Genomic DNA, 16,453 nt, shown 5'->3' on the forward strand with positions numbered 1-16,453 from the left:
GAGGTTTCTCTCCTTGGCTTGCAGACTGCCACCTTCTCACCAGGCCTATGCTTGGCCTCTCTCTTTTCTCTTACAAGGATCCCAGTCCTCTTGAATCAGGTCCCCACCCTTAGGGCTTCATTTAAGCTTGATCACCTCTTTAAAGACCCTACCTCCAAATGCAGTCACATTGGGAGTTAAGGCATCAGCATATGAATTTGAGGGTGGGGGCATAATTTGTTCCATTACAGCAAGTAAGAAAATAGACATGTGCATTCTGAACACAAAACTCGAGCAATGACCAAAAACTTGGAAAAAGGTATCTCTAATTCAAAAGGCAGCAGATCTGGCCTGAAGCAAACCAGATGATCATGGAAAGGCTGACATTGATCGATTGCTTGCAATCCTCCAAACGTGGAATTTGGGAATATGTTCCAGTTATCTATTGCTGTGTAACAATCACCCCAAAACTTAATGGCTTAAAACAGCAGATGTATTCTTTCTCTGGATTCTGTGGGAAGTCTGTGTTGTTCCTCTGTGTGTCTCACCTGGGCTAACCCATGCATCACAGTCACACAGAAGCTAGACAAGGCTGGGAGGTCCAAGGGAGCCTCACTCTTCAAACTGCATTTCCATAAGGAACACTTGGGTTTCATTAGCACTGATTTCCAAAAGTAAGAATGTCAACCTAAAAGGAAGAAGCTGGCTATTTTTTTTTTTTTTCAGAGGGAAAATGGTGGGTAAGAGGCAGGACTAATGTGCAGTTTCCACTTGGATGGACAGAACAGCATGTGGAGACTCACATTGTGAGCTTTTTCTCCAAGAACCACCACAGGAACATACCAGGAAAACCAAAAGAATTCACAGACCCTTTGAACAAAGTGGCTTGTCACTGCAAACACTGTGAGACAGCCGAAAAACTGTGAGCACCCGAAATGTAAGAGGGGAAAGCATCTCCAAACACACATCCTCACTGGGGAACCCAAAAATCCAGATCATAGGGGAAGGATTTAACAGTATCTAGAGCTGAAATAAATTTAGAGAGCCGAGTGAAATATAAAAGTAGTAGAAGCAGTGGGAAGAGCCCTGCAGGCACTCCTGGTCCCCAGGGAAACCCAGGGAAGCCATTTCTGACTTTAATCTCACAGGGGTCCCTGGGGAGGGCAGCCAGTGGAAGTGGGGAAGGGCCACAGGGAGGAGACTTCCAGCTGAACTTTGTAATAATGCTGACTGATCGGGAATTTTCCAGGACAGCATCCAGGGCAGGGAGAAGGGGAAATGGGAAGTGCAGGTAGGAGCACAGAAGCCATGACCGGGGGCGGGGGGGGGGGGGGGGGCATGGCCTGAAAGCCCTGCTTGCTTTCTCAACAGGGAGGCTTGTAACCTGCGGCAAGATCTCAGTCCTGTGCACTACAGGCATGGATATAAAATCGGCTCTGTTGGATGTTGGGGGAGCATGGTGGGAGTGAGACTGGCCTTCTTGGCTGCGTGGAAGCTGGATGAGACCTGTCACTGCCAGCTTTCCCTCACCTTCCTGGTGTCCTGTATGACACAGCAGACGCAGACATAATCCCCCTGGGAATGTATCTCCATAAGCCTGAGAAGCACACCCCATCACTCACAGCAGCCATAACAAGCTCTGCCCAAGGAGAATCTGAGCTCAGACATGCCTAACCCTGCCCCACCTGATGGTCTTTCTCTACCTGCCCTGGTATTCAAAGACAAAAGACATAATCTCGTGGGAGCTCTACGGCCCCACCCATCACTTAAGAAACAGAAATACCCAGGCAACCTTAGGGCAAGCTTGTATCCTCCCTATACTGTGGCAGCTATTGCCCTCTTTGTAGCGCCACCTCTTGGCTGGAGGCCAACCCACTCAAGCCATTACAGCAACTCATAACAGAACAACCCTGCCCCAAGAGAAAAAGAAAACAACAGCTAATTCCACTGCCTGTAATATCCTGGCTAGCCAGAGGTCCCGAATCTGTCCACGTGACAACTTCACTGCTAGCATAACCAGCATTTGAGAAAACCAGCACACTAAACAAAATTACAAGCAAGGACACTCACAGAGCCCACTTCACTCCCCTGCTACCTCCACCAGGGCAGGTGCTGGTATCTGTGGCTGAGAGACCTAAAGACGTATCACATCACAGGGCTTTTTTCAGACACTCTCAGTACCAGCTCAGAGCCTGGTAGCTCCACTGGGTGGCTAGACCTTGAAGAGCAGTAACAATCACTGCTGTCCAGCTCTCAGGAAGTCCCATTCCTAGGAGAAGGGGGAGAGTGCCACATCAAAGGATCACCCTGTGGGACAAAAGAATCTAAACAGCAGCCCTTGAGTCCCAGATCTTTCCTCTGACATAGTCTGCCCAAATGAGAAGGAACCAGAAAAACAATTCTGGTAATATGACAAAACAAGGTTCTTTAACACCCTCAAAAGATCACACCAGCTTACCAGCAATGGATCCAAACCAAGAATAAATCTCTGAATTCCTAGAAAAAGAATTTAGAAGGTTGATTATTAAGCTACTCAAGGAGGCACGAGAAAGGTAAATACTAACTAAAAGAAATTTACAAAATAATACAGAATATGAATGAAAAAATCTCCAGAGAACTAGATAGCATAAATAAAAAACAATCACAACTTCTGAAAATTGAAGACACACGTAAAGAGAAATGGAAAACACACTGGAAAAAGTTTCAACAATTGATTGAAACAAGCAGAAGAAAGAACTTCAGAGCTCAAACACAAGGCTTTCAAATTAACCCAATCTGACAAAGACAAAGAAAAAAATAATTGTAATGAACAAAGCCTCAGAGAAGTTTGGGATTATGTTAAACAACCAAACTTAAGAATAATTGGTGTTCCTGAGTAAGAAGAAAAATATAAAAGTTTGAAAAACTTATTTGAGGAAATAATTGAGAAACAATTACCTGATGTTGCTAAAGATCTAGACATCCAACTACAGGAAGCTCTAAGAACACCTGGGAAATTCATTGCAAATAGATCATCACCTGGGCACATAGTCGCCAGGTTATCTAAAGTTAAGACAATGGAAAGAATCTTAAGAGGCATAAGGCAAAAGCATTAGGGTGAAAGAAAAACCTATCACATTAACAGCAGATTTCTCAGCAGACACACTACAAGCTAGAAAGGAATGGGGTCCTATCTTTAGCCTCCTTAAACAAAATAATTATCAGCCAAGAATTTTGTATCCAGCAAAACTAAGCTTCATAAATGAAGGAGAAATAGTCTTTTTCAGACAGACAAATGCTGAGAGAATTCACCATTACCAAGCCGGCACTACAAGAACTACTAAAAGGAATTCTAAATCTCGAAACAAAACATGGAAATACACCAAAATAGAACCTCCTTAAATTATAAATCTCACATGGCCTATAAAACAGCAACACAATGGAAAAAAAAAAAAAAAAACAACGTATTCAGACAACTAGCATAATAAATAGAATAGTACCTCACATCTCAACACTAATGTGGAATGTAAACGGCCTAAATGCTTCATTTAAAAGATACAGAATTGCAGAATGGATAAGAATTCACCAACCAAGTATCTACTGTCTTCAAGAGAAACACCAAATGCATAAAAACGCACAAAACTTAAGGTAAAGGGGTGGAAAAAGATATTCCATGCAAATAGACACCAAAAGCAAGCAGGAGTAGCTATTCTTATATCAGACAAAACAGATTTTAAAGCAACAACAGTTTAAAAAAAAAAAGACAAAAGAGGGACATTATATAATGATAAAAGGACTAGTCCAACAGGAAAATATCACAATCCTAAATACATATGCACTTAACACTGGAGCTCCCAAATTTATAAAACAATTACGACTAGACCTAAGAAACAAGATAGACAGCAACACAATAATAGTGGGGGATTTCAATACTTCACTGACAGCACTAGACAGGTCGTCAAGACAGAAAGTCAACAAAGAAACAATGGACTTAAACTATACCCTAGAACAAATGGACTTAACAAATATGTACCGAATATTCTAACCAACAATATACATTATATTCATCAGCACATGCAACATTCTCCAAGGTAGACCATATGATAGTCACAAAACAAGTCTCAATAAATTTAAGAAAATTGGAATTATATCATGCGCTCTCTCAGACCACAGTGGAATAAAATTGGAAATCAACTCCAAAAGGAACTCTCAAAACCATGCAAACACATGGAAATTAAATAATCTGCTCCTGAATGATTGTTGGGTCAAGCATGAAATCAAGATGGTAATTAAAAAATTCTTTGAACTGAATGATAATAATAGTGACACAACCTGTCAAAACCTCTGGGATACAGCAAAAGTGGTGCTAAGATGAAAGTCCATAGCATTAAATACCTACATCAAAAATAGACAAGCACAAATGGACAATCTTAAGTCACACCTTAAGGAACTAGAGAAACAAGAACAAAACAAACCCAAACCCAGAAGAAGAAAAGAAATAAAGATCAGAGCAGAACTAAATGAAATTGAAACAAAAAAAATACAAAAGATAAATGAAACAAAAAGCTTGTTCTTTGAAAAGATAAACAATGTTGATAGACCATTAGCAAGATTAACCAAGAAAAGAAGAGAGAGTATCCAAATAAGCTCAATCAGAAATGAAATAGGAGATAATACAACCAATAGCACAGAAATACAAAAGATCATTCAAGGATACTACGAACACTTTTATCCACACAAACTAGAAAATTTAGAGGAGACGGATAAATTACTGGAAATATACAACCCTCCTAGATTAAACCAGGAAGAAATAGAAACTCTGAACAGACTAATAACAAGGAGCAAGATTGAAATCTTGGCAATTTAAAAACTTGAAACTATTCTAAAAGATAGAGAAAGAGGGAATCCTCCCTAAATCATTCTATGAAGCCAGTATCACCCTAATACCAAAACCAGGAAAGGACATAACAAAAAAAGAAAACTATAGACCAATATCTCTGATGAAATACGTAAAAATCCTCAACAAAATACTAGGTAACCAAATCCAACAGCATATCGAAAAGAATCCACCATGGTCAAGTGGGTTTTATACCATGGATCCAGGGATGTTTTAACATATGCAAGTCAATAAATGTGATACACCACATAAACAGAATTAAAAACAAAAATCACATAAGCATCTCAATAGATGCAGAAAAAACATTTGACAAAATCCAGCATCGCTTTATGATTAAAACCCTCAGCAAAATCAGCATAGAAAGGACATACCTTAAGGTAATAAAAGCTATCCATGACAAACCCACAGCCAACATTATACTGAACGTGGAAAAGTTGAAAGCATTCCCCCTGAGAACTGGAGCAAGATAAGGATGCCCACTTTCACCACTTGTATCTATTCAACATCGTACTGGGAATCCTAGCCAGAGCAATCAGACAAGAGAAAGAAATAAAAGGCATCCACATCAGTAAAGAGTAAGTCAAATTGTCACTGTTCACCAATGATATGATTATATACCTAGAAAACCTTAAAATACTTGTCCAAAAAGCTCTTAGATCTGATAAATGAATTCAGTAAAGTTTCAGGATACAAAATCAATGTACACAAATCAATAGCACTTCTATACACCAACAGTGACCAAGCTGAGAGCTGAGAGTGAAATCAAGAACTCAACCCCTTTCAAAATAGCTGCAAAAAAAAAATGAACAAACAAACTTAGGAATATACTTAACCAAGGAAGTGAAAGACCTCTATAAGGAAAACTACAAAATCCTGCTGAAAGAAATCATAGATGTCACAAACAAATGGAAACATATCCCATGCACATGGATGGATAGAATCAATATTGTGAATATGACCACAATGCCAAAAGCAATCTACAAATTCAGTGCAATTCCCATGAAAATACAACCATCATTCTTCACAGAACTAGGAAAAACATTCTTAACATTCATATGGAACCAAAAAAGGAGCCCGCATAGCCAAAGCAAGACTAAGCAAAAAGAATAAACCTGGAGGCATCATATTACCCAACTTCAAACTATACTACAAGGCTATAGTCCCCAAAACAGCATGATACTGATATAAAAATAGGCACATAGACCAATGGAACAGAATACGTAACCCAGAAATAAAGCCAAATACTTATAGCTGACTGAACTTTGACAAAGCAAACAAAAGCATAAAGTGGGGAAAGGACACCCTATTCAACACATGGTGCTGGGATAATTGGCAAGCTACATGTAGAAGAATGAAACTGGATCCTCATATCTTGCCTTATACAAAAGTCAACTCAAGATGGATCAAAGACTTAAATCTAGGACCTAAAACCATAAAAATTCTAGAAGATAACATTGGAAAAACCCTTGTAGACATTGGCTTAGGCAAAGAGTTCATGACCAAGAACCCAAAAGCAAATGCAACAAAAATGAAGACAAATGGATTGGACTTAATTAAGCTGAAAAGCTTCTACACAGCAAAAGAAATAATTATCAGAGTAAATAGACAACATACAGAGTGGGAGAAAATTTTGCAAACTATGCAGCCAACGAAGGACTAATATCCAGAATCTACAAGGAACTCAAACAAATCAGAAGAAGAAAACAAATACTCCCTCACAAAGTGGGCTAAGGATGTGAATAGACAATTCTCAAAAGAAGATATACAAATGGCCAACATATAAAAAAAAATCAACATCACTAATTATTAGGAAAATGCAAATCAAAACCACAATGGGATACCACCTTACTCCTGCAAGAAGGGCCACAATCAAGAAATCAAAAAATAATAGATGTTGGCATTAATGTGGTGAAAGGGATCACTTTTACACTGCTGGCAGGAATGTAAACTAGTACAACCAATGGAAAACAGTAGAGTTTCCTTAAATAACTGAAAGTAGATCTACCATTTGATCCAACAATCCCACTAGTGGGTATTTAGCCAGTGGAAAATAAGTCATTATATGAAAAAGACACTTGCACACACATGTTTATAGCAGCACAATTCCCCAAGTGCCCACCAATCAACGAGTGGACAAAATGTTATATATATATATATATGTGTGTGTATATATATGTATATATATATAATGTGATATATCTATATATATAATGTGATATATATGTATATATATAATGTGATATATATGTGTATATATATGTGATATATATGTATATATATAATGTGATATATATGTATATATATAATGTGATATATATGTATATATAATGTGATATATATGTGTGTGTATATATATAATGTGATATATATATGTGAATACTACTACTACTACTACTAATACTAATACTAATACTCAGCCATAAAAAGGAATGAAATAATGGCATTCACAGCAACCTGGATGGAGTTGGAGACCATTATTCTAAGTGAAGTAACTTGGGAATAAAAACCAAACATTGTATATTCTCACTCATAAGTGAGATTATACAAGCTATGAGGATGCAAAGTCATAAGAATGATACAATAAACATTGGGAACTCAGGGGGAAGGGTGAGGGAGGGGTGAGGGATAAAAGACTAGACATCGGGTACAGTATACACTGCTTGGGTGATGGGTGCACCAAAATCCCAGAAATCACGATTAAAGAACTTGTCAATGTAACCAAACACCACCTGTTCCTCAAAAACTATTGAAATAAAAAATAAATACATAAAAGAAGTTGAGGTTAAATTAATCTAAGTAAGGAGTGCATTTGGGCCAAGCTTGAGGATTGCAACGTTGGAGCACAGATTTAAGTTGCCCTGAATCTACACTCTGATAAGTGGCATTTATAAGTGGATTTTTAAAGGGAAAAGGGGGAGACAGGGAGAGGGCTGATACAAAGCTGTTTGTCAGGAATTCTCATTGGTTTACAGAAATAACATTGATAAGTGCTTATTAGTCCATTTTCATGCTGCTGATAAAGACATACCTGAGACTGGGCAATTTACAAAAGAGAGAGGTTTATTGGACCTATAGTTCCACATGGCTGAGGAGGCCTCACAATCATGGTGGAAGGCAAGGAGGAGCAAGTCACATCTTACATGGATGACAGCAGGAAAAAAGAGAGAGCTTGTGCAGAGAAACTCCCTTTTTAAAACCATCAGATCTTGTGAGACCCATTCAGGATCATGAGAACAGCACAGGAAAGACCCACCCCCAAGATTCAATCATCTCCCACCGGGTCTCTCCCACAACATGAGTGAATTATGGGAGCTACAGGATGAGATTTGGGTGAGGACACAGAGCCAAATCATATCAGAGTGATTGACTATACATTGTTAAGCTACAGGGTGTGGATCACAGCGTCCAGTGTGGCATTATTAGGTTAATCCATAGCTATTAATACCTGTGGCAATAGTAAGAGGTTTCAAGAGATGAACACACAGCTGAAAGTGGGGAGTAGGGAGTGGTTGCTGTCTTATTTTAATGTCTCTCTGGGCCTGATAATTTTAAAAGCCTTGCATTCTTCGGATACAAGTTCTTTTCTTTTTTTCAAGAACAACAGAGAAAGGCTGCCTGGCTACCTTTACCTGCAGCACCTCTGATAGTGGCTGCTTGGCAGCTGGTTAGGTAAACCCAATTTCTACTGGATAAACTTCATGGACATTCACCCATGTTAGTACTGGGGAATGCTCTGAAATAGCAAACTTGTCCATACAGCTCCCTTGCTGCTCAGAGGGTCTGGAGAGGAACAGCAGAGGCCCAGCCCCAAATACTTCTTGCACCGGCTTCTATTATGAGAGGTGATGGCACCTTTAGGCACTTATATTTCAGGTAGAAGGAGCAGGAATAAAGAAGAGAGGGCCACAATCTGAAATATCAGTTCTGGATCTCCCTGGGGGCAAGACACTGGCCCTTAGCTGAGCTATTCTGTCATCACTGTGAGCCCTCATGCTCGACCTCACCGGAGCACCCCTCGATCATGTGCTGAATGCCTAGCACGCACCTGGCACTGTGGGGTACAGAAATCTAGAGCACAGAGCTGAGTTTTCAGGGCTTAGCTGTCCTCACATCTGTGACACAAACAAGGATCAAGGAAAGTTTTGTTTTTGTTATTTTTATAAGTTGGGGCCTTACTCTGTAGCCCAAGCTAGAGTGCAGTGGTGCAAACACAGCTCATGCACCCTCGAACTCCTGGGCTCAAGTCATCCTCCCGTCTTGGCCTCCAGAGTAGCTGGAAGCCCAGCTCAAGGAAAGCATTAACATGGTCTACTTTTCACCATAACTCCTGTGTATCGGGAAATGGAAAATGAGCTTTTGAAGTGGCCTATTCGCTTCCTCCATGAGTACTTCCTGAACACTTTCCTCTTGGCTGCTGCTCCCAAGACCCCCTCAAAGTCTCTCTCCTGGACTTCCAGCTTCTGGAATGAGCCCCAAGAGTGGCACTTAGCTCCAGCTCCTAGTAGCTCACTCCTTCCTTGCTCACCTGTGCCCCCCACCTGTCTCCTTAGGGGCAGTGGCTTTGTCTTACTCATTTGCATATCACCAACGTCCAGCATAGAAGCCAGCATGGGGCCCAGTAAGTGTTTGTGGAGAAAGAAAGGGAAGAGGTGAAGAAAGGAGGAGACAGAGGGAGAAAAGGAGGGCAAGAGAGGGGATGTTTTGCTCAGTGAATCCCCATGTAATGGGATTTACCACAATGCACCATTTCTTTCCTGTGTGTGAATGCCAGTGGACAGCTGGCCCTATCTGGGAAAAAATGATTTGGGAAGGGCCACCAGACCTTTCCCAGTATTGTAAACACCAGTGTTGATGGGGTAGGGGCCAAGGGAAAACTCCCCCTTCACCCTCTGAAGAGTCATGAAAAATTGACACACGGAAGGCAGATGAATTGGAGAAAAGGCATACCATTTACTGACGTGCTCACAGGGGAGAACCACGGATCCATTATCTCCACCTTGCCCCGCCACCCACATATCCAGCCATGGGGTGCAGAAGCTTACACACCATCTTGAGGTTAGAGAAAGAATGGTAGCTTGAAAGTAAGGCAGGAACAGAAAACCAAATACCGCGTGGTCTTGAGAGGTGAATCCAGCTGGACCTCCTGAGTTGAGTGGGGACTTGGAGAACTTTTCTGTCTTACAAGAGGTTTGTAAAATGCACCAATCAGTGTTTTGTAAAAATAAAATGCACCAATCGGTGCTCTGTAGCTAGCTAGAAGTTTGTAAAATGGATTAATCAGTGCTCTGTAAAATGGACCAATCAGCACTCTGTAAAACGAACCAATCAGCAGGACATGGGCAGGGACAAATAAGGGAATAAAAGCTGGCCACTCCCTAGCCAGCAGCGGCAACCCACTGGGTTCCCTTCCATGCTGTGGAAGCTTTGTTCTTTTGCTGTTCACAACAAATCTTGCTGCTACTCTTTGGGTCTGTGCCATCTTTAAGAGCTATAACACTCACCACGAAGGTCCGCGGCTCCATTCTTGAAGTCAGCGAGACCACGAACCCACTGGAAGGAACAAATTCCAGACACAGTCTCACTTAGAAGTGGGAGCGAAATGAGAACTTATGAACACGAAGGGAACAGCAGACACTGCGGTCTGCTTGAGGGTGGAAGGTGGGAGTGGGAAGAGGAGCGATTTATACCTGGCTGATGAAATAATATGTATAACAAACCTGCTTACACGAGTTTACCGATGTAACAAACCTTCATATGTGCCCCTGAACCTGAAATAAGTTTTTTTAAAAATCCTTAAAACAAAACAAAACAAACAAAAAGAATGGGGGCTTGGATTGTGGCAAAACAGTCTATGAGAGAGGCTGGCAAAAGTGGTCTTGTTACCTAGGAGAAACCTACCAGGGAGCAGCCCTCAGGGAGAATAGATGGTGACTGTTTCCATCAGAACTTTTTCTTTTCTTTTTTTTTTTTTTTTTTTTTTTTTTTGAGACGGAGTCTCGCACTGTCACCCAGGCTTGAGTGCAATGGTGCGATCTCAGCTCACTGCAGCCTCTGCCTCCCTGGTTCATGCGATTCTCCTGCCTCAGCCTCCTGAGTAGCTGGGATTATGGGTGCACACCTGGCTAATTTTTTGTATTTTTAGTAGAGACGGGGTTTCACTATGTTGGCCAGACTGGTCTCAAACTCCTGACCTCGTGATCTGCCCACCTCGGCCTCCCAAAGTGCTGGGATTCCAGGTGTGAGCCACTGCACCTGGCCTCTATCAGATCTTTAAAGGTGTCAGGCTTTCAGTTCTCCCTTCCTAGATCTGGACAAGGGAAAGAAAAGCAAGCAAGCCTGACCGCCTCAGTGCAGACCCTCTAAGATGCAAGGCTTCCCCAGGTAAGACAGTTCCGCAGGGTGCTTCTGTGGGCTGGCTTTCTGAGCAGCCATCTCAAAGTATGCGAAAGAAATAGATTTTGGGCCGGGCACGGTGGCTCATGCCTGTAATCCCAGCACTTTAGGAGGCCGAGGCGTGTGGATCACCTGAAGTCTGGAGTTCAAGACCAGCCTGGCCAACATGGTGAAACCTTGTATCTACTAAAAATACAAAAACTAGCCGGGCTTGGTGGCGCATGCCTGTAGTCCCAGCTACTCAGGAGGCTGAGGCAGGAGAATCGCTTGAACCCAGGAGGCAAATGTTGCAGTGAGCCGAGATTGCCCCACTGCACTCCAGCCTGGATGACAAGAGTGAGACTCCATCTCAAAAAAAAAAAAAAAAAAAAAAAAGATTTTGGGGGTAAACTATTTTGCTTTCCTTCAGTGGCTGGGCCACCTGTACACAATGCCTGAACCCAGGTCCTGCAGCCCCCAGCTCGGCTCTCCAAAGCTCACCAGTATCAAAGGATTTCAGCTTCTGCTCCTCTCCGCAGGGCTCTCTGGTGGGCCCCAGACAGACATGAAGGAAAAGTCTGGCCTTGACCTTGAGGACCAAGAGCGACCACGTCAGACGCCAGCAGTCTCGTGCCCAGTTGCCAAGGGATCACCTGAGGAAGGCCCTTAAAATACAGGTGGTAATGCAGGGGTCTTGGGATGGCCCCGGACCGTTCATTTCTAATAATTTCCCAGGTGAAGCCAATGCTGCTGTTCCAGGAACCACCCTTTGAGAAGCACGGGTCTATACCACACGCACAGAAGAGGAAACGAAACGAGGCAAAGGAAACCAGTCCCTTTACTCGCGCCCAGGCAGGACAAAGCGGGCAAGGGCGGGGGCGGGGGCGCGGGCGCGGTCGGGGGCGCGGGCAGGCGGACGGACTTGCAGGAAATGCAGCCGGGAGGATGGGCAGGTTGTGGGATGCTCCGCCGTTCCGCAACCACCCGCCTCCCAGGCCCAGCAGAACCGGGTCCAGGCTGGGGGAGGTGCTAGCGGTGTATGTGAGTAACACCGCCCCCTCGTCGTGGCACCGCCCCCTTCTTCCCTGCCCCCTTCCCCGCCCCCTGGATTCTGAAGTCTGAAGTCATGCAATTTGACTTTTCCTTTCTGGAAACCAGGGAGCAGAAATGAAACCGAAACTGAATTGTCCGGGAAATTCGCGGTGGGGGCGGAGAGCGCAGGGAGAAGTAAGCCCAGTGTAGGACCCTGAGGCCCGCGTTTGCAGGACCAGGGCCGGCCTTCCGATTCCCCATTCATTCCAGAAGCACCGAACCACGCTGTGCCGGGATCCCAAGTGCAGCGGCACCCAGCGTGGGCCTGGGGTTGCCGGTTGACCCGGTCCTCAGCCTGGTAGCAGAGGCCAGGCCAGTGCCACAAGGTCAGGCTCCACTGGGCCCTGCCCGCCCAGGAGCCTGTGGTGTCAGGCACCTGAAGGGGTGGGTTGCCCCTCCACACCTGTGGGTGTTTCTCGTTAGGTGGAAGGAGAGACTTGGAAAAGAAAAAGACACAGAGACAAAGTATAGAGAAAGAAATAAGGGGACCCGGGGAACCAGCGTTCAGCATATGGAGGATCCCGCCAGCCTCTGAGTTCCTTTAGTATTTATTGATCATTTGTGGGTGTTTCTCCGAGAGGGGGATGTGTCAGGGTCACAAGACAATAGTGGGGAGAGGGTCAGCAGACAAACACGTGAACAAAGGTCTTTGCATCATAGACAGGGTAAAGAATCAAGTGCTGTGCTTTTAGATATGCATACACATAAACGTCTCAATGCTTTACAAAGCAGTATTGCTGCCCGCATGTCCCATCTCCAGCCTTAAAGCGGTTTTTCCCTATCTCAGTAGATGGAACGTACAATTGGGTTTTATACCGAGACATTCTATTGCCTAGGGACGGGCAGGAGACAGATGCCTTCCTCTTGTCTCAACTGCAAGAGGCATGCCTTCCTCTTTTACTAATCCTCCTCAGCACAGACCCTTTACGGGTGTCGGGCTGGGGGATGGTCAGGTCTTTCCCTTCCCATGAAGCCATATTTCAGACTATCCCATGGGGAGAAACCTTGGACAATACCTGGCTTTCCTAGGCAGAGGTCCCTGCGGCCTTCCGCAGTGTTTGTGTCCCTGGGTACTTGAGATTAGGGAGTGGTGATGACTCTTAAGGAGCATGCTGCCTTCAAGCATCTGTTTAACAAAGCACATCTTGCACCGCCCTTAATCCATTTAACCCTGAGTGGACACAGCACATGTTTCAGAGAGCACGGGGTTGGGGGTAAGGTTATAGATTAACAGCACCCCAAGGCAGAAGAATTTTTCTTAGTACAGAACAAAATGGAGTCTCCTATGTCTACTTCTTTCTACACAGACACAGTAACAATCTGATCTCTCTTGCTTTTCCCCACAGGCACCTAAGTCCACCTGGGCCTGGAGGGGGACAGGTGTGCAAAAGAAAATATCTCGGGACCCCCAAACTCCTTATGCCAAGGGAAACATTGAGCCTGGGAACTGAGCCATCAACGCTGCCATTCTTTTTCCCAAACAGAACCCTGTTGTCAGAGGCACACCCAGAGCAACTCCACACCGGGTGCATGCCACAGCAACTCCATCTTAAATAGGAGCTGGTAAAACGAGGCTGATACCTACTGGGCTGCATTCCCAGAGGGGTAAGGCATTCTAAGTCACAGGGTGAGATAGGAGGTCAGCACAAGGTCATAAAGGTCATCAAGACCTTGCTCATAAAACAGGTTGCAAGAAAGAAGCTGGTTAAAAGTCACCACAACCAAGATGGCCACGAGAGTGACCTGTGGTTGTCCTCATTTTTACACTCCCACCAGCGCATGACAGTTTACAAATGCCATGGCAATGTCAGGAAGTTACCCTATATGTATGGTCTAAAACGGGGAGGCATGAATAATCCACCCCGTGTTTAGCATATCATCAAGAATAACCACAAAAATGGGCAACCAGCAGCCCTCAGGGTTGCTCTGTGGAGTAGCCATTGTCTTACTCCTTTACTTCAGGCAGGGGAGATGAATTTCCCTTTGAGCCTGTGGACAGAGGGCAGCCTGGCAGAGGGACAGGCATCAACAAAGCCTCTGAGTGTGACCTGGGTCCTGAGTTCAGGGACGGCAATGGGGGAACTGAGACTGGATCAGAAGTTGCCTGGAAGAAGAGAGGGCCATTCTCAGAGTATAAGAGTGAAACTTATCTGGTAGGAAAAAAAAAAAAGAGAGTAACTGCTGTTCGTTTAATAGAGCACACATCCTCTGCAATTCAGGTGGGAGGTTGTGAGCTTCTTAAGTACAGAAGCTGCCTCTTGATTTCAGCATAGCGAGGAGGTGCTGAAGAGCGCAGGTTTGGAGAATGATCACCTGGATTGGAACCATAGCTCTACCAATATGGAACCCAGCTCCTTAGGCCTCGGTCTTCTCATGGAGAACATGGTGTGATAATCCTACTCCTCTGGGAGGGTGGTTGTTAAGGTGAGTGATTGCACACGAGTCCCCCTAGCTGATGTTACCGAGCGGTCCTTGTTTTTAGAGCTCCCAAGAGGGTGGCGGGCCACTTCCAAGATGGCGGCAAGCCTCTTGTTCTCTGACCTGGGGTTCTTGGCCTCACAGATTCCAAGGAATGGAATCTTGGGGCATGTGGTGAGTGTTCTCATTAGGACGAACCCAGGCACTTAGACATGCGGGAACAATGGCGAGCCTTTAGCCCGACTGGGAGCGGCAATGGGTGCCTCGCTGGATCAGGAGCACAGCAGACGCCCTGCCGGATCCAGAGGGCTGGAAATCAGTGGCGGGCCTGTGATGGCGGCAAACAGCAGCAGACAGCAAATGGCAGTGGTGGATGGCAAGCGAAAGCTCAGCTCCAGCCATAACAAACACGGACCAGAAGAGTGTGCAGTTGCAAGATTTAACAGAGTGAAAACAGACGTCCCATACAAAGGGAGGGAACCCAAAGGGGGTTGCCATTGCTGGCTCGAATGCCTGGGTTTCTATCTCGATCACTGTCCCTCCCCCTGTGCTCTCAGGCAATAGATGATTGGCTATTTCTTTACTTCCTGTTTTTGCCTAATTAGTATTTTAGTGAGCTCTCTTTACTACCTGATTGGTTGGGTGTGAGCTAAGTTGCAAGCCCTGTGTTTAAAGGTGGATGTGGTCACCTTCCCAGCTAGGCTTAGCGATTCTTAGTCGGCCTAGGAAATCCAGCTAGTCCTGTCTCTCACTGACACCTAACACATCCTACATGCTCAGTAGACATGAGCTATTATTGTATGACTGACTGCTGAATTACACCCCAAAACAACCACCTATACTCCCCAAGGCCCTGCCATATCATATGCATATTAGAGGCAATGAAGCACCAAAATCTAAGGCCAGGGAGGGACTGCGGTGGACAAGGGAAGTGCCTAGGGTGTTAAAACTTAAGGAGGCATTGCACCCACTGGGAGTGAGCTGTGTGTGCTGTGTTTCCTGGGCAGGGCGCCTCACTGCCCTTCCGAGTCCTGCCCTGGCTGAGGCTGTGCCTCTATCTGGTTATCAGTTGCCTGCAGCTGTTTCTGATTTTGTTCGTGAACAAGGGCCCTTAGGGAAGCCTCCCGCTGTTGGAAACAGCAGCAGCATCACCCAGAGTGAAGTCTCTGTTCACATGAGTGCCAGCTCTGCTCACACCTACCCTGCGTTCCCAAGGCACTGTTCCTGCTTCAGAAAGCATCAGCCCAGCCTGCTCACAGCCCCCCAGGATGTGCTGTTGCCTGGGTTCTTGACTAGGAAGTAAAAGGCCAAGAGGGGTTGAGTGTGTGTGTGTGTGTGTGTGTGTGTTGAAGTGAGGTCATTGCTAATTCCTGGGAGAACTTGTGTTCCCCTTGGATGAACCCCTTGGATGAAGAACCCCTTGGATGGGGTTGCCCAGCCCTAGGAGTGGATCCTGCAAAGCAAAATAGATTTCAGCACAGGGAGCGGGCTGGGGGGCTCCTCCCTCTCTTGTAGGTGCAGCAGTATTGAATTTGATTCCATCCAGGTTTCCCCTGACCCCAGGACCTAAAGCTGGGGCAGGTTCTGGGCCTTGAGGTTGGTTGGGGGTGACCCTTCCTAATCATGGAAGTCTTTAGCAGGGGCTTGTAAGGGACTGTGAGCTGAGCTAAGGAGAATGGAGGTGGGGTGCCAACCGCTCCCAAAGGGAAATGCCAT

The 16,453-nt window shown here is 44.8% G+C and overlaps 1 protein-coding gene and 1 long non-coding RNA gene across 8 annotated transcripts in view; one reads left to right on the forward strand and one right to left on the reverse strand.

The window, feature by feature from the left end:
• Positions 1-9,948: 9,948 nt before the first annotated feature.
• LOC129138285 (uncharacterized) lies at positions 9,949-11,816 on the reverse strand. The gene is made up of 3 exons (XR_008541465.2): positions 11,729-11,816; positions 10,357-10,405; positions 9,949-10,032 (listed from the first exon to the last, which is right to left on the reverse strand). It is a non-coding gene; the product is annotated as an uncharacterized LOC129138285 (long non-coding RNA).
• A 297-nt stretch (positions 11,817-12,113) lies between these two features.
• Positions 12,114-16,453, forward strand: part of MX1 (MX dynamin like GTPase 1) — a 38,813-nt gene continuing 34,473 nt past the window's right edge. Inside the window, exons 1-4 of one of the 7 annotated variants that reach the window (XM_063803381.1) lie at positions 12,114-12,268; positions 13,666-13,699; positions 13,804-13,924; positions 14,588-14,743. The gene's annotated coding sequence lies outside the window, so the exon portion shown is untranslated. Of the gene's footprint in view, positions 12,269-12,322; positions 12,646-13,665; positions 13,925-14,587; positions 14,744-16,453 lie in introns of those variants that run through there. The other 6 variants (XM_009434930.5, XM_063803385.1, XM_063803379.1 and 3 more) reach the window with 6 other exon arrangements.

The sequence above is a fragment of the Pan troglodytes genome, chromosome 22 (genome assembly GCF_028858775.2).
Source record: "Pan troglodytes isolate AG18354 chromosome 22, NHGRI_mPanTro3-v2.0_pri, whole genome shotgun sequence".
Classification (NCBI taxonomy): domain Eukaryota; kingdom Metazoa; phylum Chordata; class Mammalia; order Primates; family Hominidae; genus Pan; species Pan troglodytes.